This window comes from Chionomys nivalis, chromosome 11 (assembly GCF_950005125.1).
Source record: "Chionomys nivalis chromosome 11, mChiNiv1.1, whole genome shotgun sequence".
Classification (NCBI taxonomy): Eukaryota; Metazoa; Chordata; class Mammalia; order Rodentia; family Cricetidae; genus Chionomys; species Chionomys nivalis.
The window spans coordinates 27,563,744-27,589,070 of record NC_080096.1 but is presented as its reverse complement, the minus strand read 5'-3'; the positions used below and the strand labels follow the sequence as shown (position 1 = coordinate 27,589,070).

The 25,327-nt window shown below is 48.1% G+C and overlaps 1 long non-coding RNA gene across 1 annotated transcript in view; it reads right to left on the bottom strand.

The window, feature by feature from the left end:
* LOC130883929 (uncharacterized) overlaps window positions 1-25,327 on the bottom strand; it is a 128,166-nt gene that overhangs the window by 61,276 nt on the left and 41,563 nt on the right. The window lies entirely within an intron of this gene.

Here is a 25,327-nt window from a genome sequence, read left to right as displayed (position 1 = left end):
CTCTGCAAGAGCAGCAAGTGCTCTTAATCTCTGAACCAACTCTCAGGCCTCAAACAATATTTTCAGATATATAAACTAAGACATAGCACTCCAAAGGAAACTTGTTGTGTTGAAAGGTGGTTCTAACCAGGGGCCTCAGGTTCACAGGGCCGTTTTGCCTTCCTTGTGTAGACAAGCACTCCAGTCTGCAGAGGCAGAGTAGCAGCTCTGGGCTCTCCCTCTGAATGTTTGGAAAGTGGGCTGGGGAAGTTTGGAGTCAGTCTCTGCTACCAGGAGTGTGAGTCCAGCCTGGGCTACATGGAACCCTGCCACTCCACCAGCCCCCATCCATAAGGGAAAAAAAAAGAACTCTTTGAGAAGATCCATAGGTCTTACCAGACTGAAAAAATAAAGAATAAAAAGAACCCATGAATTAACAATAATTATAATAAATAATAATAATTAATAATTAAGCCTTGTTCAAGAACCCAAACCTAGCCGGGCGGTGGTGGCGCACGCCTTTAATCCCAGCACTCGGGAGGCAGAGGCAGGCGGATCGCTCTGAGTTCGAGGCCAGCCTGGTCTACAAGAGCTAGTTCCAGGACAGGAACCAAAAAAACAAAACAAAACAAAACAACAACAAAAAAAAAAAACTATGGAGAAACCCTGTCTCGAAAATCCAAAAAAAAAAAAAAAGAACCCAAACCTATGCTTAGCCACAATCCCAGGAAAGACCCGGAGATGAGGCAGAATCCACAATGGATAGGAAGGCCAGCAGTAGAACTGCATTAAGGATGCTGTCAATCTAAGTGGGCCTATCTACCAACAGGTGCAGGGCTACCTTCCACCAGCAGCATGGGAAGGCTGGCTGGGACTGCACCCCAGAGAAGGAGGGAAAGTCGAGGCTTCTTCACCCCAGTCACCATGTGAGGTGATTATTAAAGTACAGTTGAGGGCTAAGCATGGTGGTACATCTGTGCGCTTGCAAGGCTTTGGTAAGGGGTCATGACTAAGCTACACAGTAAGACTTTGTCTCAAATTAAAAGGGTAGGGGCAGTGAGGAGATATCTCAGTGTTTAAAAGCACTTGCTGCTCTTCCAGAGGTCGTCAGTTCAGCTCCTAGCACCCATGCTGAACAGCTCACAACTATCTGTAATCTAGGTCTAGGGGATCTGATGCCCTCTACTGGACTCTGCCAGCACCTGTACTTATGAACATGCCTGCACACACACACACATGCACACACACACACACATTAAAAATGGTTGCAAAGGAAAGGAGAGGTCAGGAAGCAAATGATAAATACAGTGAGGAAGCCCCAGGAGCCTGTGTGGCTCTGGAGTGAGCACACGGGAGTGGGGCTTCCACAGTGGCCTACATGCAGCCCAAGGCCCAGTCGCTTCAAGAGAGTTGAGAGAAGGGAAGAAAAGAAGGAGAAAATGGTGCAGGGGTCATGGAAGGGAGAACAAAAAAAGAATACAGGATGAGATCAAGAAAGAGGGAGGGATGAGTAAGTACCAGAGGGCCGGAAGTCCTTCTCCAGAGTCCCAAACCCTTCTCAGCTCAAGGCAGTGATGAGAACACAAGAGTCCATCCGCCATCCACCGCACAGGTGGACACACATCAAGAAATACACCCACACGTAAGCCCGGGTACAGACTCGCCGACACGTGCACAGGCGTGGGCAGTTTTACAGATGTGTGCAGGATGAAGGGTTCTGATACAGATGAGCAGTACCACAAGCTCAGCTGCGAGCCAGCTGAGGGTCATCAGCTGCGAGCCAGCTGAGGGTCACGTCCACAGACACGGGCAGGTATCTGTTCTTACGCTGCAGATACTCCAGCACAGGAGGAAAGACTGTAGAAACTGCATCCACAGACACAGGCAGAAACCTAGACAGGTGTCCACAGATATCACAGAGACCCTCACGCTAGTTTAGCTATGCACGGACACGTGAGCCAAGCGTGGAGCTCAGAGGTAGAGTCATTCCTTAGCTTGCACAAGGTTCTGGGTCCCATCTCCGATACAGCAAAGATAAACAAAATAAAACAGACACACAGGCTCACACGCACGCACACCTCAAACAGGCATGTACAACTATATATCGCATGTATTCCTGAAATGATATGAAGACACACACACCCCTGTGTGGGAGCACCCCCACCCAGACGCGGACCTTGACGGGCACATTCACAACACATGCTCAGAGACTGCCTGCAATGCATTGCTGGACCATCCTCTGAAGTGCGGCCTGGCTTTCGCCATCTCTGAAGACACTCTCCTCAGCCAGGCCACCCCTTGGCTCACTCTTGCTAGCTTTGACTAACTCCCTAGTACTTAGCCGCCCACCAGCCCTGCATCTGCCCATTGGCCCTGGCCCCAGGCTGCAGAATGGCAACTGTCCCATTCTTACAGCAGCCAATTCAACCAAATTTCACACCCAGCAGTGGAGCCAAGCCAAGGGGCTTGTTGGGGCCCGCTTGGTGCACCAACACGGGGGTGGCTCAGGGAAGCAAGATCCTATAGCAGCAGACAGAACAGACTTGACAGCACGCAGGCCCACCTGAGAGGCTTCTGCCGCTGCATTTCCAAGTCACCCACCCTCACCTCTGAAATAGACAATGTGGATGCCCCCACTGACGTGTTAAATTGATACATTCCCCTCCCGGATGACAAAGAGCCTTTGCCTAACCATCCCCTGTCCACTTCTTACAGCAATTCTCAAGGATCAGCTTCCTACCAGGAGGCTGTGCTCAAAGCCAAATCACTCAACGGTGGCGCTAAGCAGCCTCTTGCTCCAAGTTTCTCTTTCACGGCTAATAAATACGTAGCCTGTAACCGGCCAGAATCCAAGGACTTGCCCACTGCAGACATCACTAATCCATCCCCATCTCTTAGCTTCGGAAGCCTTCTCAATAGGACACTCTAAATAGCCACTCATAATTGCCCGGAGCGGTGGAGGGGTGCCATCAACGGAGAAACTGTAAAATAATCTTCAACCCTGTTCCCACCCAAGTCTTCCCCAGTCTCATGACACGGGAGTAGAGGGTGAGGAACAAGGCAGTCGCTGTCACCACTCCACTCACAGAAGAAGATATAAGGGGAGACTGAAAGCCAAACGTGAAGCAGGGCTTTCTGAAGATAACCACCACTCAGATAGGGAGATCCTGAGTGTCTGGGGTCAGGAAGGGGAGAGGGTAGGCTCCTCCCAGATGAAAGGGACTGACCCTTCCACTAATTGGTCCAAGTGCTTCTTTTGACCCTAATTAGTAATTTGTCATGTCTCCATTTGCATACCAGAAAAGAGGCAAATCTGCATATTTGTAAATGAGACTGAGCCTAGATGCGGGTTCTGGAAGAGCCTGGCAGTTGCTGGCAGGCTGGGAGGCAGCTGACTCTTGCCACCACGGCATGGGCCCCATGGGAAGACAGCTCCTTGGCGACAAGCTGGAAGGTGCTCTCAGAAGGGGTCAAAGAGGACAGCCTCCCTCCTTCCTCACACTACCCCTGGGGCTGAGTCGAGTGCCGGGCAGCAGTGAGGATGGGTGAGCCTAGTACTGCTATTTTGATTAGAAGAAAGAAGGAGGGGGGATAGAAAGTGATTTCAGGACGCTCTGTGCTGGAAAACCTTCTGTTCGCATCCTTGGAGAGAATTTGCATCACTTGTTGGGGGGAGAAGTGGGGGGGGTCCTCCTCCTCCTCTTCATCCCCAGAGAGGAAAAGGTTCAGGAGAGAATGGAGGTAAGAAAGCATGCAACAGACCCTAACAGGCTCTCCCCACCTTTCTCCCTCTGCCTCTCTCCCGGATTCTTGCTTTGACACCTACAGTCAACCCACTTACACACCCATGCACCCATGCACGCCTCAGCACCCCCCCCCAAGGAGGACCCACACACTCCACTTCTCCAGACCCACAGAAGTACACACGCAACTCAACTGGAGAGGCACATTTGTACATGCTAACATTCCCAGGCTTTCCTCAACACACACATTCACGCCCTTACACATACAGACACACACGCAAACACTTGAACATAGATGTAGGCACACAGACATACAGGCTCCCTTAAGCTGTGATAAACATTTACACACAAGACATACTCATGCGAGCACATCCTCGGTAGGACCAAATTTCTTAGAAATTTCTGGAGATTCTGACCCCTCTGCCAAGGTGTCTGGTGCCTCTTTGGGGAAGAGACAAAGGAAACTAGGAAACTCTTTTTTTTTTTTTTTTTTTTTTTTTTTGGCATTGCCATTTTCTTTCTAGGTTTTTTTTTGTTTTTGTTTTGAGACAAGGTCTCAAGAGCTCTTGTAGCCTGGATGACCCTAACCTCACTACATAGCTAAGGATGACCTTGAATGCCTGCTCCTCCTGCCTCCACCTCCCATATGCTGACATTACAGGCAGAGACCATGCATCTAGTAGAGCCATCCTTAGAAAGGAATCTGTGTGTCCCCCAGGAACAGGACCCCAAATCCAGACTAGCTCTTCCTAAAGAAGCCAGTGACTAGTAAACAGTCCATGTTCTCAGTGCTTTGACCTCAAGCCTGACACAGCAAGGGGGGGCAGGCAGGGATGGAAGGTACAGAAGCTGTGACAGGCTCATGCGCCTGGCCCAAGCATCATCCCCCTGTGACTTCCATGTCAACCTCAGAGGCCAGTAGGGCCTAAAGTGATACGATCTGTTGCATCTTCACACACGGGGACACCGAGATTCCCACTCAAAGGACCCCCAGTGCCACTGGCTTCCTGTGCTGAGATCCGGGCCCTGGAGACCCCGGGGTCAGGACCCAGAGCCTCTGCCACTGTCCGCATCCCACAGCACCTGTTCTCCAAAGCCTGCATCACACAGGCAAGCTAAATAGCTCTGTATTTGTAAATTAAATATAGCTGTACTTGAGCTTTCCAAAGAGCTGGGAAGGAGAGAAGGAGAAAGAAAGAGAGAGGAAGGAGAAGAAAAGCTGCCGCCCTCAGGAAAGTCTGGCTGGTACAGATTGCCTGAGTCATGAATATTCATCTGGCGAATGAGGAGAAGCGGGAGTTTGCATAACAGCTCCACCCACCCAACTGAAAGAAATGTCACCGCCTTTGCCAATAAAGTGCCAAAGGAAGCTGGTAGAGGCTGCCAGCCAGACGGTGCCAAACTGCTGACTTCCACTCCCAGTCGTGGAGAACGCACATTGTTTCCGGCCCAAGGAGCGCCACTTGGGGCTGAGGAATGGAGCGGGCTCCTGGGGAAGAACCAGGAAGCAGAGTTGAAAGTGGCACAAGCCACCCACAAGAAGCCTGCTGGGAAAAGAGCCCCCCCCCAACCCGTTTGCCTATTCCAGGACACCTATCCTGGCCACCATCAAGGGCCATGGTAGCCCAACAGCCCAGGCAGCCCCCACAGACAGCATCAGGCTACAGACTGCCTTAAAGAAACCTCAAAGGGGGGCTCCTTGAACCTTTTGAGACTTTGAGGACCGGAAGGCAAGATTGGCCAGATGTCACTTGAGGACCAGGAACCCACAGGAAGCTTGTCTGCCTTCTGCAGAAGGTTATATTCCAACTGGCAAGAACTTGTCTTTCTCCAGGTTCACAGTCATTTCCAGGGAACAGAGACACAGTCTCTTGAGATGCGTTTCCTCAGCCCAGGTCCTCAAGACATAGGCAGTTTCCCTGTCCTCTGCACATTCCAGTTCTGAAAGGTCCCTGGTCCCCAGCCTCTGTGCTTCCATGTCCGCCTGTGGGATTCTAGCCCAGAATAGGACTCGGATACCAACCCTCAAACCATCTGAAAGGAGTTGCTACTTCCGTCCATCCCATCCCCACTCTGGCACCAGATCTAAATCTTCAGATTCCCTGAAGGGTGCTGATCAAGCCTCCAGGAGCAAGGCCATCCATTTCGGCCTGCAGCTCAGTGTGGACCCACCGGGAACAAAGCAAGACTCCTACCCCCAGACTCACACTCCAGAAGGCTAGCAGAGAAAATGCCCCTGATCAGGAGAGCCATCTCAACGGCACCTGTGGGTGACATTGCAAACACATTAACCACTTGCCTGTCTGGCACAGCTGGCTCCCGCCAGTTATTACCTAAATAAATGGAAAAATCGGAGCCGGAGAGGGAACTCTCTCTGAGTACAGAGAAGCAATCAGGACTGTGGGTGTCACCAGTAAGTGTTCCTGCGAGGTGAAGTTTGGGGCATGTATTTGGGGCTAGATGGGGATATGCACATGTCCACACTTTCACGACTGCTCAATTCCAGCATCTGGGGATTCTTGGGTGAAACAAATAACACAAGCCAAGATTCAAGGCTGCAGGATCTGAGGGAGCAGTACCCCTTCTGAGAAAGCAGAAAGGCCCCTCCTAGGGCACATAGGCCCCCAGAGGCAAGCGCTAACACACACCCAGAGCTTAGCTCCCTTAGCTTCGGCTGAAATTTGCTTCTGCTCTTCTTGAGGTGTCCACGAGCTGGGTTCTCTTTGCTGCTTCTTCCACAGTAAAAAGCTTTTGCATTAGCTGCAGAGTCCTTCCAAGAACAGACCTAGAGTGTGACTCTTCACCGCATCCCCCCCGTTGACCCCAAAATAGCCCCTAGGAACAGCCAGATCAGATCATCTTCTCTTGCCCGTTAGTCCTGCTAGAGACGCACTGTTAAATTCAAAGGTTTCTGCAAATAAATTTGGGGGGAGTTCTAACATTCTGAACAAATTTCTTCCCTGCAGGTCTTCTCGGAGCCTTTACTGAGCTTACATGTGCCGGTCTATGAGTGCCACGTCTCACAGACATGGAACCCCTTTCTGCGGAGCACCTCAAGAAACTAAGTCATGGAAGTCGTTTTTAGCACAGTGTTTCTGCAGATTAAAAGACAACTAATCCCCGGTCTAGGTAGCTCCAAGTGTTTTCTTTTCCTAACTGGGCCTCTCGCCAGCCTGTTTCTTCCATGTAGGTGAGCTCTGCCTGTGTGCACACATCCCACTAGCTTTGGTTGCAAAGAGTCCAGAATAACCTCTACCTCCTCTCCCCAGGACCCCTGTGTTCCCACTGACAGCAATCAAAACGCTGTCTTTGACACATCCAGAGCGTTCTCCTTTAAAGTCTTCCCAGCCAAACATGACTGAGCCTCAGTGTCTTGTTCTGCTCTCAAGCCCTGCCACTAGGACCCACAAACGACCCCTTATGCTCGATGTTGCAGACAAGAGAGTCCCTCATGTGCCTTTCTTGGATACTCAAATGGGGGACATCATGGACAATCCGATGTCTATGCACTGGCTGGTATGTTAGTGATGGTCAGGCTTTCTCATGATGTGACCCAATGTGTAAGTGTGTTCTATCAACCCCATAGCTCATATTCCTAAGCTCATCCCATAAGATCCACTTATCGTGAGCTCCTGGCTGGGCAACTCCCGAGTCTAAGCTGGTGGTCCATGTTCACGTGGATGGAGACTAGCTCCACCAGCCCTCCTTGCTCTGGTTCATGCATCGCTTTGTCCATGCCTTCCTTTGTGCCATCCTGCAAGCCTGTGCTCCAGCTCCCAGCAGCTCCGACCCACTCCTATTCCCCCCTGAACAGGCTGGAGAGAAAGACTAGAGCCAGACAGTGGTGGCACACGCCTTTAATCCCAGCACTCGGGAGGCAGAGGCAGGCGGATCTCTGTGAATTTGAGGCCAGCCTGGTCTACAGAGTGGGTTCCACAGAGTGAGTGTAGAATCAAGGCTACACAGAGAAACGCTATCTCAAAAAACCAAACAAACAAAAGGAAAAAAAAAAGGAGAAAGAAAAACTGAAAAAGAGAAAAAGACTTGAGGCTTCTTCCAGACTTGGCAGAATACTTAGAGATGTCTGCCAGAACCTACAAAGGGGCAGGAGGTGGCATACATGCCTGTTATTAACATCCTGGGTTGGAGCTCCATCCCTTGCCCTCCAGTCAAAAATCCTGTAACTGGAAATCCCCCTCCTGCGTGTGACAATGTCCAGACAGCCCATTCCTCCATTGGAACCACTCTCCCAAGTCCCTAACAGTCTCCTGTTGGTCAGGTCCCGTGTTCTTTCTCCACCTCCCACGCCTTTGCGTTATCACACATGGCTGACTTCAGGAAATGGACTCTGGGACTCTGGCACCTTGTATCCCCTTACTTCTATTCTACCATCTTGTCACCAGGGCCTCACCTGTTCCCACCCATGCCTTCCTCCCCCAGCTCTAGAGCACAGCTTTGTCCTTGGAGAGAGCGCCGTGGGAGGCAGCCACACTGCCTACCGCCGCCACCGCGCTGCCGCATGCCCTGGTGCCTCCTCTCCTCTCCACTGCTTACTCTCTTGAGTTCGCCACCCACACAATCCTCCAGGCCTTGCATCTCATGCCTTTATCCAAACGCACTGAGCCACCGTGTGCTCTGCCCTCCCGGTTAATACTTTCCTTCCTTCCCAAATGAAAATAGTTTATCATTTGTCCGGGTTGAAATCCATGATTCATCTTCACTACAAAGCTCAAATCAAACCAACGCTCCAAAGTACGAAAAAGAAAGTAAAAAATCTCATCACCCAGATATAACTCCTAGCATTCTGGCGAACAGGCTTGCAGACATATCTCTATGCATATATACACATGGAGCGCCATGTATATAATTTTATAGCTAAGGAGTTGTATTATACATACTGTTCTCGCTGACACCTGCTTTTCCCGCTCAACAATATGTCATAGACATCTTTCTATGTCAATAAATAGAGCTTTACAAAACTATCCTAATTACTCCATAGTACTCCATTGTATGTGTGCATCGTCTCTATGCTCCTGGGTCTCTACTGATAATCACGTGGGATGTTGTCGAGATTTCCCTTTCATCAACAACGTCGGGATAAACACCCTCATACGCATCTCTTTGCTCATTTCAGCACATGTGAGCTCCTTAAACTAAACACTGACGAGCAAGACCGCTGCAACGAAGGAGCCGGCAGTTCTAATCTTACCACGCTGCCCTTTAGAAAGTCTATCATCACGTATGTCCAGTCCATAGTCTGTGGCCACACACAGCCCCCTAGAGCTACGCGAATAAGGCCCAGGCAAAACTTATAAACTTTTTTTTTAAACGTCATGAGTTTTGTTTTGTTTCTTGTAACTTTTTTTTTAAAGAACTAGATTGCACTGGTCACAAGCATGAACTTCACAGATGACAACATTGTATTGCAAGGTCAAAAGGTCAGCCTCCCCTGGCCCTACACCACTGCCTGTGACAGAAATCAAACTCTAGCACCTGTGTGCCCACACTCTCGCCAGCCTGGGTCTTGTCAGCCTAGGCACAGAACAGTGGCTCGCATTAGCACTGCGGAGATGGCGAGCGAACACAGCGGGTCATGTGTGCTCTCATTTACCATTGGCCATTTTCTTTCTGAACTGCCTGTCCGTGTCCTTTGCCCATGTTGCCGATGAAATATTTCATCTTTTTCTTAACCATTTGTAGGTGCTCTTTGCCCATTAAAGATAAAATTAAAATTTTCTATTGTCTGTCCTTCCTGTACTTTCCTCTTTATTAATTTAATTTTTTTTAAAAGATTCATTTTTGTTTTATGTGCACTGGTGTTTCGCCTGCATGTTTGTCTGTATAAGGGTGCCAGGTTCCTTGAAACCGGAGTTAAAGACAGTTGTGAGCTGTCATGTGGGTGCTGGGAACTGAATCCAGCTCCTCTGGAAGAGCCAATGCTCTTAACTGCTGAGCCATCTCGCCAGCCCCCCTATTAATTTTACTTTTATTTGTGTGTGTGCGTGTGTGTGTGTGTGTGTGTGTGTGTGTGTGTGTGTGAGAGAGAGAGAGAGAGAGAGAGAGAGAGAGAGAGAGAGAGAGAGAGAGAGAGAGAGAATCTACCACATGTGCTTGGGTGCCTGCAGAAGTCAGAAGAGGATGTTAGATCCCCAGAGCACAACTCCAGGTGGCTGTGGAAGCTGAACTCCCATCCTCTGAAAGCACAGCAAGTACTCCTAACACTGAGCCATTCTCCTCAACTTCCCTTGGTGTGGAGGCTGGCCTCAAACTCATTCTGCAGCTGACAATGACCTTGAAACTCTGTTGTTGATGTTGCTGCTGCTGTTACTTTAACAATGTCTTACTATACAGCCCAGGCTAGGTTGAAACTGACAGAGATCCTCCTGCTGCTGCCTTCCGAGTGCTAGGTGAGCACTACCACACAAAACCCTTAATTTTTTGTTTGTTTGATGTACTTAAGTTCTTAATTCTCATATAGTCAAGTTTATTAACCTTTTTACACTTATTTATGTGCATGCACGCACATGTAGAGGTCAAAGGACAATTTGTAGGATTCCATTCTCTCCTTCTACCATGGTGGTCCCAGGAACTGAACTTGGGACATCAGACTTGGCAGTCTTTACCCGCTGTACCATATTTACCAGAACAAATTTATTATTTTATGACTTCTGATTATCATGGTATGCTTAGAAGAATGAAAAAAAAATTATTTATCCACTTACATCCCCATGGTCTCCACAGCCTGACATGACTACAGTTGGCTGAGAACCCTGGTTTATGTTATAATGCCAAGGCCCATCTTTCCTGCTCAATGAAATCTATAAAATCATCCATATAGTCCCAATTCAGTTGAAATGCCACTTTATCATGTCAAAATAAATTCCCTTAAATATTTGGATCCAGTTCTGAACTTTCCATTCTGTCCATTCCATGGGACTTTTAATGAGTACCCTTTATAAAACACACTAATATATGATTAATAGTCATTTATTTATCTTCAGAATTTTCTGACTTTTCTAATTTTTTAATCTCTTCCAGATTAGCTTTAAGATTATTTTATCAAATTCAAAACCGACTTTTTCTAGAGCTCTGATTATCTTATATCCTTGGTTGTGAGTCTAGTCTTTAACAGCTGAGCCATCTCTCCAGTCCAGGGCTCTTGGTTATCTTAATTTCATTCATTCATGTGGGAATGTGGTGCCACTGTGATCTCAAAGCTCCGCAAGGCAGCTAGGAATGAGCTGTACCCACTGGCCTCTATTCCATTCTCAGGTTTTCTGGTTTTCTTCATGGGATACCTCAGTTCTGGTGAGGCGCATCTCTAGGTATTCTGTGGTTGGGGCTCCTTCACAGTGTGGAAGAGCCTTTTCACTTAGTTAGTTTATAAATGTAAAACCTATGGGCCATAGTGGCACATGCCTTTAATCTCAGCACTTAAGAGGTAGAGCCAGGCAGATCTCTTCAAGTTTGAGGTAGGTTTCAGGTTAGGACAGACATGTTTGCATAGTGAGACCTTGTACTGCTTTGTATTGTTTTAAAAAGAAGGAGGAGAAGGAGGAGGAGGAGGGGAGAAGGAGGAGGAGGGGGGCGAGGGGGAGGAGGAGGAGGAGGAGGAGGAGGAGGAGGAGGAGGAGGAGGAGGAGGAGGAGGAGAAGGAGAAGGAGAAGGAGAAGGAGAAGGAGAAGGAGAAGGAGAAGGAGAAGAAGAAGAAGAAGAAGAAGAAGAAGAAGAAGAAGAAGAAGAAGAAGAAGAAGAAGAAGAAGAAGAAGAAGAAGAAGAAGAAGAAGAAGAAGCAGCAGCAGCAGCTGCTGCTGGGGAAAGAGGAGGAAAAGAAGGAAAGGACGGGAGAGAGGAAGGAAGGAAAAGGGAAAAGAAAAACAGCCTAGGGGCTGGAGAGATGGCTCAGTGGTTAAGAGCATTGCCTGCTCTTCCAAAGGTCCTGAGTTCAATTCCCAGCAACCACATGGTGGCTCACAACCATCTGTAATGAGGTCTGGTGCCCTCTTCTGGCCTGCAGGCATATATGCAGACAGAATATTGTATACTAAATAAATAAATAATAAATAAATAAATAAATAGAAAAACAGCCTAGTAGATTTTGCTTTTCTGTTGTTGCTGTTTTGGTACTTTGAGATAGGTCTCTACATAGCCCTGGTTGTCCTGGAACTCATTATATAGGCCAGAATGGCCTCAAGTTCACAGAGATCCTCTTGCCTCTGCCTCCTGAGTGCTAGGATTAAAGACCTGTGCAACCATACCTGGGCTTATGAGGACATTTTGATGTGGGAGAGTCTTCTGCTTTGTGTTGATTTCATTGGTTAAATAAAGAGACTGCCTTGGCCCTTTAATAGGACAGAAAATTACGTAGGCAGAGTAGACTGAACAGAATGCTGGGAGAAAGAAGCCGAGTCAGTCAGTAGCCATAGCTCTCCTCTCCAAGATGGATGCAGGTTAAGATCTTACTGGTAAGCCACCACCTCGTGGTGCTACACAGATTATTAGATATGGGTAGATCAAGATGTGAGAGTTAGCTAGTAAGAGGCTAGAGCTAATGGGCCAAGCAATGTTTAAAAGAATACAGTTTTGGCCGGGCGGTGGTGGCGCACGCCTTTAATCCCAGCACTTGGGAGGCAGAGGCAGGCGGATCTCTGGGAGTTCGAGGCCAGCCTGGTCTACAAGAGCTAGTTCCAGGACAGGCTCCAAAGCTACAGAGAAACCCTGTCTCGAAAAATCAAAAAAAAAAAAAAAAAAAAAAAGAATACAGTTTCCGTGTAATTATTTCAGGTAAACATAGCCGTGCGGGAACTGAGCGGGAACGCAGCCTGCAGCTCATACTACATTTTACTAAACTTTTTTTCTTCCAGCTGTTTTTCAGGAAATTATCTTGGACTTTCCAGACAATAATCTCGCCCCACCTCTAAGACCACTTGTTCACCTGCCCAGCATCTACACTTTCTATTCAATATTTGTGTCTGCTTACAATCTAGATAGATAGATAGATAGATAGATAGATAGATAGATAGATAGATAGGCAGATGATAGACAGACATAGATAGATGGGTAGGCAGATGAATAGATGATGAAGACAGATAGACGGATGGATAGATGATGGATGGATGGAAAGATGGGTAAAGAGATGAACAGATGATGAAGATAGATAGATAGATAGATAGATAGATAGATAGATAGATAGATAGATATAAAGAAAGAAAGAAAGAAAGAAAGAAAGAAAGAAAGAAAGAAAGAAAGAAAGAAAGAAAGAACACTGGGTGACTGTCCAGGCACCGAGATGTCTATATCATTTCTAGAGTTTTGGAGGTTGTTAACTTGTTAACTTAAGTAATGCTATATTCTTCTGAGGTGTTTGATAGAATTGAAGGATAGTTATAATTATAGTTTTCCTTAGTTATGATAAAGATAAAGTAGATATAAATTTTGTAACTGTAATTATTACTTTATACCTTTTTTGTTATATGTGATTTTACTATGTTAAAGTTAAACATAGTAACTTCCTTTTTATTTGAACAGAAAAAAGGAAATTGTGTGGGAAGTCCTTCTGTATATATGTTGCTTTTATTGGTTAATGAATAAAGAAGCTGCTTTGGCCTATGATAGGACAGAATAGAGCTAGGTGGAAAAACTAAACTGAATGCTGGGAGAAAGTAGAAGGAATCAGTGGGATGCATGTAGCCGCTGCATGAGACAGATGTGCCGGAACCTTGCCAGTAAACATGAGCCTCGTAGTAAAATATAAAATAATGGAAATGATGAATAGATGATGATGAAAGATAGACAAGTAGGTAGATAGATGGGGGGGAGGGAGGGATGGGATGGACAAACAGATGATAGACAATAGCTACCCTGGTATGGTTTCTGACTATTGAGCATCTATCTAGGGTTCTGTTGGGCCAATGTCCTTTGTTCCCCCTCTCAATCCTTGTCACTGCTACCTTAGTCTAAACTCCATTAAAGTGTCATTTGTATTATCAGAAACACGATGACTAAGGCAGAGTCTAAAGTTGGGTGGCCTGAGTTCAAGACCTCATTCTGTCATTTACTAATCCTATGATCTAGTCAAGCCACACAAGATCTTCAAACTCAAACTAAATGGGGGTGGGGCAGGCCCAAGCTCTTTTAAAGATGAACTGAGGCTGCACACATAGATTTATTGATAATGGAATCTGCACAGATCAGTAAATGATATTTTTTAAGTCTCCCCTCCTCATCCCACTTTCCAATCTAACCTAATGGATACCAATTTAAGCTGATCTTCCCCAAGCCTGTGCCCTCACAGTCTGCTTCCCTTCCCTGCCTGGCACTACAGGTACTCCCCATTGCTTAGAGAATCACCAGAGGTGGGGTCCTTCTTAACCCTGCCCTGAGGCCCCTCTTTAATCAACCGCAGCCTTCCTTCTAGTCTTGTCCTCAGCATCCACTGTCACTCCCATCACAGCGCAAACTCTACCGTCCTTTAACTCAACACTAGTGCTCTCGCTAACTGCCACGCGGGCTCTTGCTTACCCCATTCAGACCCCTCCAGTAGCCCGTGTCTGATTTATGTGGCAAAAGAGACAAGAAAACTAAATCAGAACTAATAGAACACATTTACTAGCTCACTTACTAAAGGCTCTGGATAGAACAGGCTCTCAGGCACAGTTTGATCAGGGATGAGACTTCTCTGTGCTTTTCTAGAGTTTTCTTCCATGTCTTTGCTAGACCCTCTGGTCGCCATGTCTGTTAACAGTTGTCTGCCAGAAACAAAAGCCTGGTATTTCTCTTGGAAACTGAGACAGAGCAAGCGGCCGTTCCCTCAGACTCTGACAAACACCCCTGCTTTCTGTCTGATGAGACCACCCATCCCCTGTAACCAGGGGACAGACTGCGCCTGTGGTCTGATTGAGACAAGGGGAGGACTTTTCTTGGTTATCCAGGGCAGGAGGGGAGACATCCCCAAGTCCTACAAGCTGCTCTTCTGGATCCCAGCCTCTCTAGCCTCCCCCCCAATTGTGCTGGGAGTTAAGATTCCTTTAGCCCCGGACCTCTGACAACTGTGTGTCCTTATCTCTCTTACTCTCGCTCACCACTGCCATGGATAACTTATTTATGCAGCCACTTGTCCCATCTCCCCAACCACAGAACCCACTGAGGTCTGTACACTAATTCACAGGAGCTGGTCCTTTTGGCCTTCCCGCACAATCCTGTGAGACTCAGAGACGCTCCATGAGTTGCCCCGCATCACACAGAGAGAAGTGTGCTCCCCGCCCTTCCCCCTGGCACCTCCTTCCTTTTCCCAGTTCACCTCAATTTCTAGAGCATCTAGTCTTCCAGCAAAAAGTACAGAGAAAGTTTTCTTGCCAGACAGCAGTTTTGAAGATTTGTGTGACAAGGCCAGGTAAGATTCAAATGACTCTGGCTGATTTAATCTGCTTGGGGCTGCAGTGGTAAATCAGGGCAGCACAGGCTACCGAAGCCGCCCCAGAAACGCATCAGGCGACCAGGCGCTTATCAGGCAATCTGCAGGTGAGGCCCTACAAGTAGGCTCTCTGGCCGGGCCAGCTGGGGAGTTCCCCTCCGCGGCATGTCGTCAACACATTCGGAGGGTCCCAAGGCCCTCAGTGCTATGACCTACATGTTCTGCCAAAAGCCCTCCCTGTCAGGCTGCAGCCCCCACTCCCAAGACCAGAGGTGGGTCTCCAGTCAGAGGAAGGAAGGCCAGCCCGGGCCAAGCTTTCACTGAAACTGTGCCTTGATACCAGGCGCTTACACCCCCATGACCTCATTCCATCTCCATAACAACTTAATGAGGGAGGTTGGCCAGCCATCCCCAGCATGCGGGTGACTTAACTAGGAGCAGAGCTATTAAAATACCTTGCCCAGGGTCATTACACATCTAGGAAGAGGAGGCAGGGATGCAAACCTGGACTCTCAAGACTCCAAGTTCTTGGCGCTTTGGTCCCACCCCACCAGGAAGGACAGATCTCATGGTCTGAGACCTGAGGTGGCTAGCTGCAGGAAGCTGAGGGGAGGCTGCCGCTCTGCAAAAAAAATGTAGCAGTAGGTTTCCCTAACAAAAGAGACATCAAAGGAAAAGACATCAAAGTTGTACTTATTAAATCCCAACTGTGTGCAATGTATTCTGGGTTTGTGGGGGCCGTGTGCCAAGTATCCAACACCCATCCTCTGACACTCTGTGAGTAAGTGGTCAACATTTATCACAAGCCTCTACAAATTTTCCAATCAACTCTTTGGTAGAGGGAAAAAAAAAAAGAGCTTTGATTTGGAGCAGTTGCCACTTCCTGGGGTGTAAATACTGCGGTGATGGTCAAGGCAAGCTGCCAAGAAGGGTGTTCTAGAAAAATAGGTAGGAAGCCCGTAATCAGTTCTATAAGCTACAACACCCCTCACCAACAAACTGCATCCTATGGTAGGGGACACAAAACGTCATACCAGTCAAACCCATCTCTTCCTGTATTCTCACAGGGACACTCTCTCCCCAACTCAGGTCCCCTGAGTCATCTCTAGAGGATGAGCTCCGCAAAATTCAAAATGCTCCAGGTCAGAAGATAGAAGAATCTGCCGGGCAGTAGGGGCGCACACCTTTAATCCCGGAACTCTGTAGGCAGAGGTAGGTGGATCTCTGTGAGTTCAAGGCCAGCCTGATCTACTGAGCGAGTACCAGGATAGCCAGGGCTACAGAGAAATCGTGTCTCGAAAAACCAAAAAAAGAAAAGCAGAAGAATCCACCGACTGTCCATCTAGGTGGAAAATGGCCCAGCATCCAGCCACATCTGGCCACAGTGAAAACTCCTGACCAGTAGGCACATGAGTGAGATACACCCGTATTCCACTCAACATTACCAAATCAAAGCCGAGCCCTGGTCTCCCTAATGTACTCTCCCTCCTCCTACAAGCCCTGTCTTCCTCCCTTCACACCTCGTCTATAGTCAACCACTGTGCCCCATTTACTCCACAGCCTGTACCTCACAAGCAGGAGCTATGGTCCACTGTCCCCACCCCCAGATCAAACAGGAACCATCTGTTGCTGATATCACCGGTCTTGGCAACTCTCCCGCGGGCCTGCCAGCCCATCACCAACCAGACTGCCACAGTGGGATGTCACTGCCACGGTCGGTGAGTGACCATGACCCAGAGGAGAGAATCAGAGTCCTGCACTTTGGACTCTTCCTCCACCCCATGCCGGCCTTTACTCCTCAACGCTCCCAGCTGTTTCCCTTAAATGCCTGTGTCTCATCTCCATCCACACCACTGGACACTCAGTCTTGCCCAGGATACCAGTTTACCCTCTCCTGAGTCCTTGCCTTTGCCTCAGTGGCTCTATTCAGGAAGATAACACAGTTTCAGAAGGCAGTTCAAAAGGCCACATTCCAGAAGTGCTGGTTTTTATGATCCTGCTATCAGTGCTTGCTAGGTAGTCAAGTCCCTCTGAGTCTCTTCATGGAATTCTGTGAGTGTTGCTTGGGCTCCAAGACCCAATTCCAACACTGTGAAGATGGACAGTTTGAGGCCCAGAGAAGGAAAGTAATTTGCCCCAAATCACACAGTAAGTCAAAATGGCAAAGTCAGCATAAGAATCACACATCTGCCTCCCAGTACAGGGCTCCCCTGCCCACAATTTACTTATTTATTTACTTAGTCTTACAGTTTCCAAGCTGAGCCTTCCAGACCAACACACATAGATGCACCCACAACCATCACCACCTGTTCCAACTCAGCTCCTCCTAGCCAAGCCAGACCCACCCTTCCCACTTCTACTCCTCTGCAGCAAGGCTCTGCTCCGGACTCCACTCACCTCCCACAGTCCTCCCCTTCCAGGAAGTCTGCCTTGGCTAGCAAACCAAACCCATGCACCCACACCCACCCAGACGTGCCCGTCCGTCTGTCAAAGCGCAGCAGCCGGGACTCGGCATGCTCACAGGCTTCCTTCGGGCTCACCAGGCACGATGCTCGCTCCTCAGGGACAGTCACTATCTCCTCTTCTTTCCTCCCCCTCTTCTCTTCATTCTTCCATCCTCCAGCTCCAAACACAACTGCTCTGGATCACAATGTGTAGCCAAACATCACGGCAGACAAAGTCTGACCAATGGAGGCTCATACCCCAGTCCTGGGTAGCCTCTGGGTATCTGTTGCACCCGACTCCAGTGAGGCCTCAACTTTCTCAGTCTGTGTAATGGGTCCTTCCCACCCACAGCTCTTGGGGACCCACACTGCAAGGCTAGCATCCAGTTGGCTCCTAATAAAGGCAATCCCCCCTTCCCATTGCTCTTCACAGTGACCCCCAAGAGCCTTGGGGAAGCAGACTGGGGTGGGGGGCAACTCATGCATTCTCTCTCACTGCCCTTCCTCAAGAGGCAAGGAGAGGCCTGTGTGCATTTCCAAACCCTTTCCCCACCCCCAGCAATCTGCTTTAACCTTCTTATCACAAATGCCTTGTTTATTTCAATATCATCCGTTTTACTTTTCCGTTCGTGAAAAAAAAAAGGGAGGGGGAGAGAGAAAGAAAAAGAAAAAAATCACAAAAACAGATTTAAGAGGAAAAAGAAGGCTTTAATGAGTAAAACTGTCTGCAGCCCTGTTTCTTTCTCAGGAAAAAGTGGCTGTGATCCTGGCAGAGACAGGGAAGCTCAACAGCTTCCCTACAGGGCAGCTGCCAGGAAAAGTGCATTTTGGAGTGGAGCAGAGCCTCCAAATTCAACAGCATGTCTCCCCGCCAGGCGCTTCCTGTGCCCAATTCAGCTTGGCAGGTGACGGCAGCTCTAGCAGAGACACAGCCCCAGCGGGAGCAAGGCTCAGCTCCCGGCTGCCACCCCGCTCCAACAGAGCAAAGAGCAGAGCCCGGCCTGGCCAATGCTGACCACACATGAGGCCTGGAACAGAAGGAGACACCCCTGGCCAGCGCCACAGGGACCAGGCCTCTCTGTGGGCATTTTCCTTCCCCTGGAGACTTCCCTCCATCCATAGCTGGATGGGTATAAAGATCAGACCAAGGCATACTGCTCACACCAAAACTCGGAAACTGAATCTTTCTTTTTTTTTCCCCCTAGTTTTGGGGGGTGGGAGGAAGAGAAGACTCGGGGTTAAGTGCATTTGCCGCTCTAGCAGAAGACCAGGATTCAGGTCCCCGCACTCAAATCCAGAGGCTCATGACCACCTGTAACTCCAGCTCCAGGGAATCCTACACCCTCTATAGGCACTGCATGTGTGCGCACACCACACACACACACACACACACACACACACACACACGAATAAATAAATAAAATACTGAAAATGCTTTATAAAATATGTCATTTGGGGCCTGCTCTGGATGGAATGTCAGGGTCAGACTCAAAACAGGAAAAGCAAGACTGGGCTGTTGCTCTATTGGTAGAGTGTTTGCCTAGCATGCATGAAACCCTGGGTTCAAATCCCAGCACTGCATAAACCAGGTCTGGTGGCACGTGCCTATGATCCCAGCACTCAGATGGACCAGGAGTTCAAGGTCACCTTTGGCTAGATAATAAGATGAAGCCAGTCTGGGCTACGTGACACCTATGGAAAGAGAGGGGAGGGGGAGGGGAGAAACGGGAAAAGAAGAAAATGGCACCTGACCTTCAAATAGGGACACTAGAGACCACAGGGAAGCACAGAAACTGAGGGTGAATGGTGGTCCGCTCCTTTCACCTAAACATCAGACCTCTAACTAAGGTGACCCAGCAGCAGGCTGCAGGGACCTCCTGTAGATGAGCCCTTCTACTACATGAGCATTCCGCGTGCTGTGATTAAAACTAACCCACCTCTGTGCCCTCACAGAAGCCCATGGTTTCCCTATGGGACCGTAATCAAAATCTTCAGAGACCACATGACAGGGTATAAAGGTCAGACAAGGCAACTTCATTTCTCCTCTGGGAACCCGTCCCATGATACAGACTGCCACATCGAGGACACAAGCTTGTGGGGACCAGGTAGGACCACGTGTGGTCTATAGCACACACTTGGGGCGAGACCTCCTTCATGGCCCTTGCTGGCTCATGGACTTCACCTACCAGTCCAAGCTGGACTGGAACTTAGAGCCATCCTCCTGTTTCTGCACCTTGCATGTGTGATTACAGGTGTGCACCACTATGCCCGTTAAATTCTGTTGTTTTGGTTTTGCTTTGTTTATGTTGTTTTGTTTGTTTGTTTATTGATTTTTACTGAGCTCTACATTTTTCCCTGCTCCCCTCCCTGCCTCTCCCCTCCCCCCTTTGTTTGGTAATAAAAATTACAGTTGGGATGAGAGCTGGATCCTTCCACAGAATAAGAAGAAAAGAGAGCTAGGCAGTGGTGGCGCATGCTTTTAATCCCAGCACTTGGGAGGCAGAGACAGGTGAATCTTTGTAAGTTCGAAGCCAGCCTGGTCTACAGAGTGAGTTCCAGGAGAGGCTCCAAAGCTACACAGAGAAACCCGGTCTCGAAAATTAAAAAAAAAAAAAAAAAAAAAAAAAAGGGCGGGGGGAGAAATGCTTCTACTTCGGAGGAACCCGAGGTTCAGAGAGGTGAAAACCCTCCCCAAGGTCAGATACCATGTCAGTGTAGCGCAAAGCCCAGCCAGTCAGACTCTGGCCACCACACACTCATCGCAGGTGGTCTGAAGCGGTAGCTGATGTCTCAGCCTATCGCACTGTCTGCGTTCTGGTACAACTCTTCACAGGAGGGCCACTCCTCATGCCGCCTCCTAGCAGCTCTGTGACCGCCACTCTCAGCCAGCAAGGGACTGTGCTGTGGCACCAAAACCAGCTCTCCACCAAGACAGGGTGGTGAACCCTGGACCTGCCGACAGTCTTCGCATTGGCATCCCAGGTTCCTGTGATGGTTAATCTTGGTGGTCAACTTGACCATATCTAGAATCAGCTAAAACTGCTGGAGAGATGGCTCAGCGGTTAAAAGCACTAACTGCTCTTCCAGAGGACCCGGGGTCAATCCCCAGCACACACATGGCAGCTCACAGCTGTAAGTCCAGTTACAGGAAATTGGCACCCTCACACATACATGCAGGCAAAACACCAATGCACATAAAATGAAAATAGAATCGGCTAAAACCCAAGCAAGTGAACATGCCTGTGAGCGATTTTCTTCACTGGATCATATGGGATAAGAAGACCCACCCCCAAATGTGTACCACAACTTCTAGGGACAACACACATAAAAAGAGCACGGAAGGAAGGAGCTTTCACCATTTGCCTGCTTTACTCACTCTTGGTGGCAAATTCATCTGTCCTGCTGCTGAAGCATCCCTTTGGTGAGCCTTCTTCCTGATCCCAGTATAAACTCTTGCAGCTCTCTGGGATTTCCAGCACCAGACTGGGATTCCAGGGGTTTGGAATGAACAACTACCATATGCTTGGCCTTTCCCTCAGGAATCAACCACTGATGGACCACAACCCAGAAGCCACTCTGATAATTCCATATATATATATATATATATAATATTTATTAATTTAATATTATTTATAAATTACATATATAATTATACATATACATAAATATATATATATATATATATATATATATATAATTAGTTCCTCTAAAGAACCCTGACTAATCCAGTTCCTAATGCTAGGCCATTGGCTCCCCCACTAGCCAGGCACAGGGCCATCTGGACCCTCTCCCCTAGTCATTTGTCAAACTCAGGCGCCTGCTGCCCCCCACGGCTACACTCCAGCACTGACAACCAGCTTTCACCCTCCTGATTGTGTGTCCATCCTGGGCGGTCAAACCAGGCTGCGGCTTATAGACCTTCTGGACGCTTAGGGCACAGACCTGCCAATGGTAAGAAATACTTCTGGGGCCAGCCCTGAAACTCGGGTCTATAGCCACCGTGGGGACAACCAGTGGAGGGAAAGATTCCTTTAGAGTCAAGAGAAAACCACCTGTGAGTCTGCGTACCACATCCAGGCAGAAGGCCCAGGACCTGAAGCCCCCATCAGAGTCCGGCCCCATGGGGACAGAGCACTGGAGCCAGCCCAGCCTGCTTCCCATCAGTTACCCACGCTATCAAAACTGCAGCCATTGGCAACCATGCCCTCAGCACACTTACACTCAACACCATGAGTCCATTCAGCCCCCTTTGACGCACAGAAGCCCACCCGTTTATGTGATGAGCACGGGTGAAGAACCTACTCCCTCACAACACCATGCTAAGGATGGGGAGACGTCAGTGGAAAGACCACACCCACTATCCGGGCACAATAATATGCACTTGGGAGGCTGTGTATTCAAGGCTGACCTGGGCCACCTAGCAAAATCCAGTTTAAGAAAGAAAGAGAGAAAGAAAGAAAGAAAGAAAGAAAGAAAGAAAGAAAGAAAGAAAGAAAGAAGAAAGAAAGAAGAAAGAAAGAAGAAAGAAAGAAAGAAAGAAAAAAAGAAAGAAAAAAAGAAAGAAAAAAAGAAAGAAAAAAAGAAAGAAAAGAAAAGCCCACCCCTTGTGAGGGATGCCAGTAACAAAATACAACTCCAAATTTAAAAAAAAAAAAAATCTTAAACGACTGAGTCATTTGGCATATTGAAAAGTGTGATGGTTAGCTTTACTAGTCAATTTGACACAATCTAGAACAATTTGGGAAGAAAGTGTCAGGGAGGGTCTTTGTCAGGTTGGCCTGCAGGCACATGGGGGCTGGGGTTTGGGGGGATGGGGTGCAAACTGCCTTGATTAAGTTAACTGAAGTGGGGAGACCCAGTCCTCTGTGGGCGGCACCATTCCCTAGGCAGTGGTCCCCAACTGCCTAAGAGTGGGAAAAATGGTGCTGAGCACAAGCAAGGAAGCAAGAGAACGTAGGCATCCATTCCTCTGTGCTCTTGGCTGTAGGTGTGATGTACCCGCCTGCTTCAAGTCCCTGCACTGACTTCCCCATGGTGATGGGCTGTAACCTGGAACTGTAAGCAAAGATAAACCCTTTCTCCCTTAAGATGCTATTCTTTGGTCAGGGTGTTTTTATCCCATCAACAAAAATAAAACTAGAACAGAAAGTAATGCAGGGATAAAAAAGGAAACCTTATTCTAACTATAAGAATTGGAAAGTCGGCAGCGGGGCAGAGGACAATTTCAACTGGTATGGTCAAGTCAGCAAGAACAGTGCCACTTGGACTGCTTAGAGGGGATGACAGCGTCATTCAATCACTTGTCTATAGCACTAAGCATCCATGATGCCACTCTCTGCCAGAGAGAGTTTTCACAGAGGGGACACATTCATGAACAAACCCGCTGGAGTTCCTATCCTCATGGAGTTTCCATTCCGGTATCCGTCTGGGAGAGAAACCATAAGCAAACAGACCTATGGGTACCCACTGTGCCCACACACAGTCCAGGCACGGAGAACGTAAAAACAGCATTAAGAAGGAAGCTGAACTTGCTTTCTCTTGGTATGACTTGGCACCATAAGCAAGGCCATTTATGAAGAAACGAAGTTGGCTTAACTCGTGGTCTTGGGAATCTTGACAGCCACCAAGTATAGTAGTGTAACACCTTTAAGCCCATGGGAAGCAGAGGCAGGGTCACCCCTGTGAGTGAAAGGCCAGCCTAGTCTACAGAGCAAGTCCCAGGGACAGCCAGGACTACCTAGAGAGCCCTTGTCTCAAAACAAGAACAAGGTCTGGCATCTGTATCTGGTGAAGTTCTTCCGTGTGGGAACTCTGCCAAGTTCTCAGGTAACTTTGCTGGCAAGAGGGGCTGAGCATTCTGCAGTTTCTCTTCCTCTTCCTATGAGGATCCCAACCCCAGGCTCAAGGCCTAGCGCTTATGGCCTCATTAAAGCTTAGCCTCCCCGAGGTCACACTCCAAATGCCAGGAAAATTTAGCTTCTACCTTTTTAAGTGTCACAGTAAGGGACAAATTTTAAAACGAAACCAGGTGCCGTGACACTCACATGTAATCCCAACACTTGAGAGGCTGAAACAGGAAGATGGGGCATCCAAGTCAGCCTGAGCCTCCCTTCAGAAAGCTGGAGAAAACATGCTCAGCATAAATTTAGGTGGGGATGCTCAAGCGACAGTGGGGGTGAGGAAGCCATATAATCAACTTTAAGCATGGGTGGTCTCTGGGCCTCACCTCCCAGATCCTTCCACAGAATGGAGACGGACATGCACAGATCACCCACCAGCATCATGGCTGCACACACAGGTACATGGAGCATCCTCTGCTGTGAAAGGTACACATACACTCATACACACATACATAATACATACATACATACACACACAAATAGATAAATTAAAAATTAATTTAAAAAAAAAGAGAGAGATGGGGGCTGGAGAGATGGCTCAGCTGTTAAGAGCACTGCCTGTTCTTCGAAAGGTCCTGAGCTGAATTCCCAGCACCCACATGGTGGATATGGTACCCTCTTCTGGCCTGCAGGCATACATGCAGACAGAATGCTGAGAATACTGTACACATAATAAATAAACAAATAAATCTTTTTTTAAAAAAGAGAGAGAGAGAGATGTTCTGAGCAGTGGTGGAACATACCTTTAACTCCAGCACTCAGGATGCAGAGGAAATCAGATCTATGAATTCAAGGCCATCCTGGTCTACAGTAGTGAATTCCAAGACAGCCACGGCTACACTGAGAAAGACTGTCTCCAATAAAAAATAATAAAGAAAGAAAGGGGGAAGTAAAGAAGGAAGGGAGGGAGGGAGGGAGAGAGAGAGAGAGAGAGAGAGAGAGAGAGAGAGAGAGAGAGAGAGAGAGAATGAAATGCAGGGACCCACAAGACAGCTCAGTGGGTGAAGGTCCTTGCCAACAAGCCTGACAACCTGAGTTTGAGTTCAATCCCTGGGACTCACATAAGGAAAGAAGGGAACTAACGTTCACAAGTTATCTTCTGACCTCCGCTTGCACACTGCAACACAGGTGCACACACACATATACACACACATATATACATGCACCTATATACACACACACACACATACATACATACATACATACATACATACATACATACATACATAAAAAGAAGCTCATACACTTCCACACAGGAACACAGGTTTAAGCAAAAAGCTAATCCCTAGGCCTTCAGGCAGCAAGGCAGGCGAGGCCCGGAGAGTCTCTGACAACTGCAGTGTCCCTTGTCCCTTGTCCCCTCCCACTCATCACTGCTGTTCTAATCACAAATTAACTGCCCTCCTTCCTTAACCTGTGGCATAAGTTGTGTCTGCATATACGTACATCACGTGTAAAACTGGCTTGCGTGTGGATTGGAAATGAGTGGACAGATTTGCATGTAAGTATTCACGCACAAGCCAGCATGAATGAGAGTCTGAAACCTCTGTGTACATGCATGTGTGTGTACATGAGTGCATGTGTGTGCACACGAGTGCATGTGTGTGATATGTGTGTGTTTGTGTGTAAGCATGTATATATGTGTATGTTCATGTGTGTATAGTGTTATGTACTGTGTAAGTGTGTGATATGTGAAAATTCGTGTATAAGTATGTGTGCAATATGTGAGTGACTGTGTGTGTGTGTGTGTGTGTGTGTGTGTGTGTGCAGGCTCCCAGCAAGTCAGAGAAATTTTCATCTAAATCTTGCTTCCCAGGGGATGAGAGGAAGTGAAGCCAAGTTCAGGTT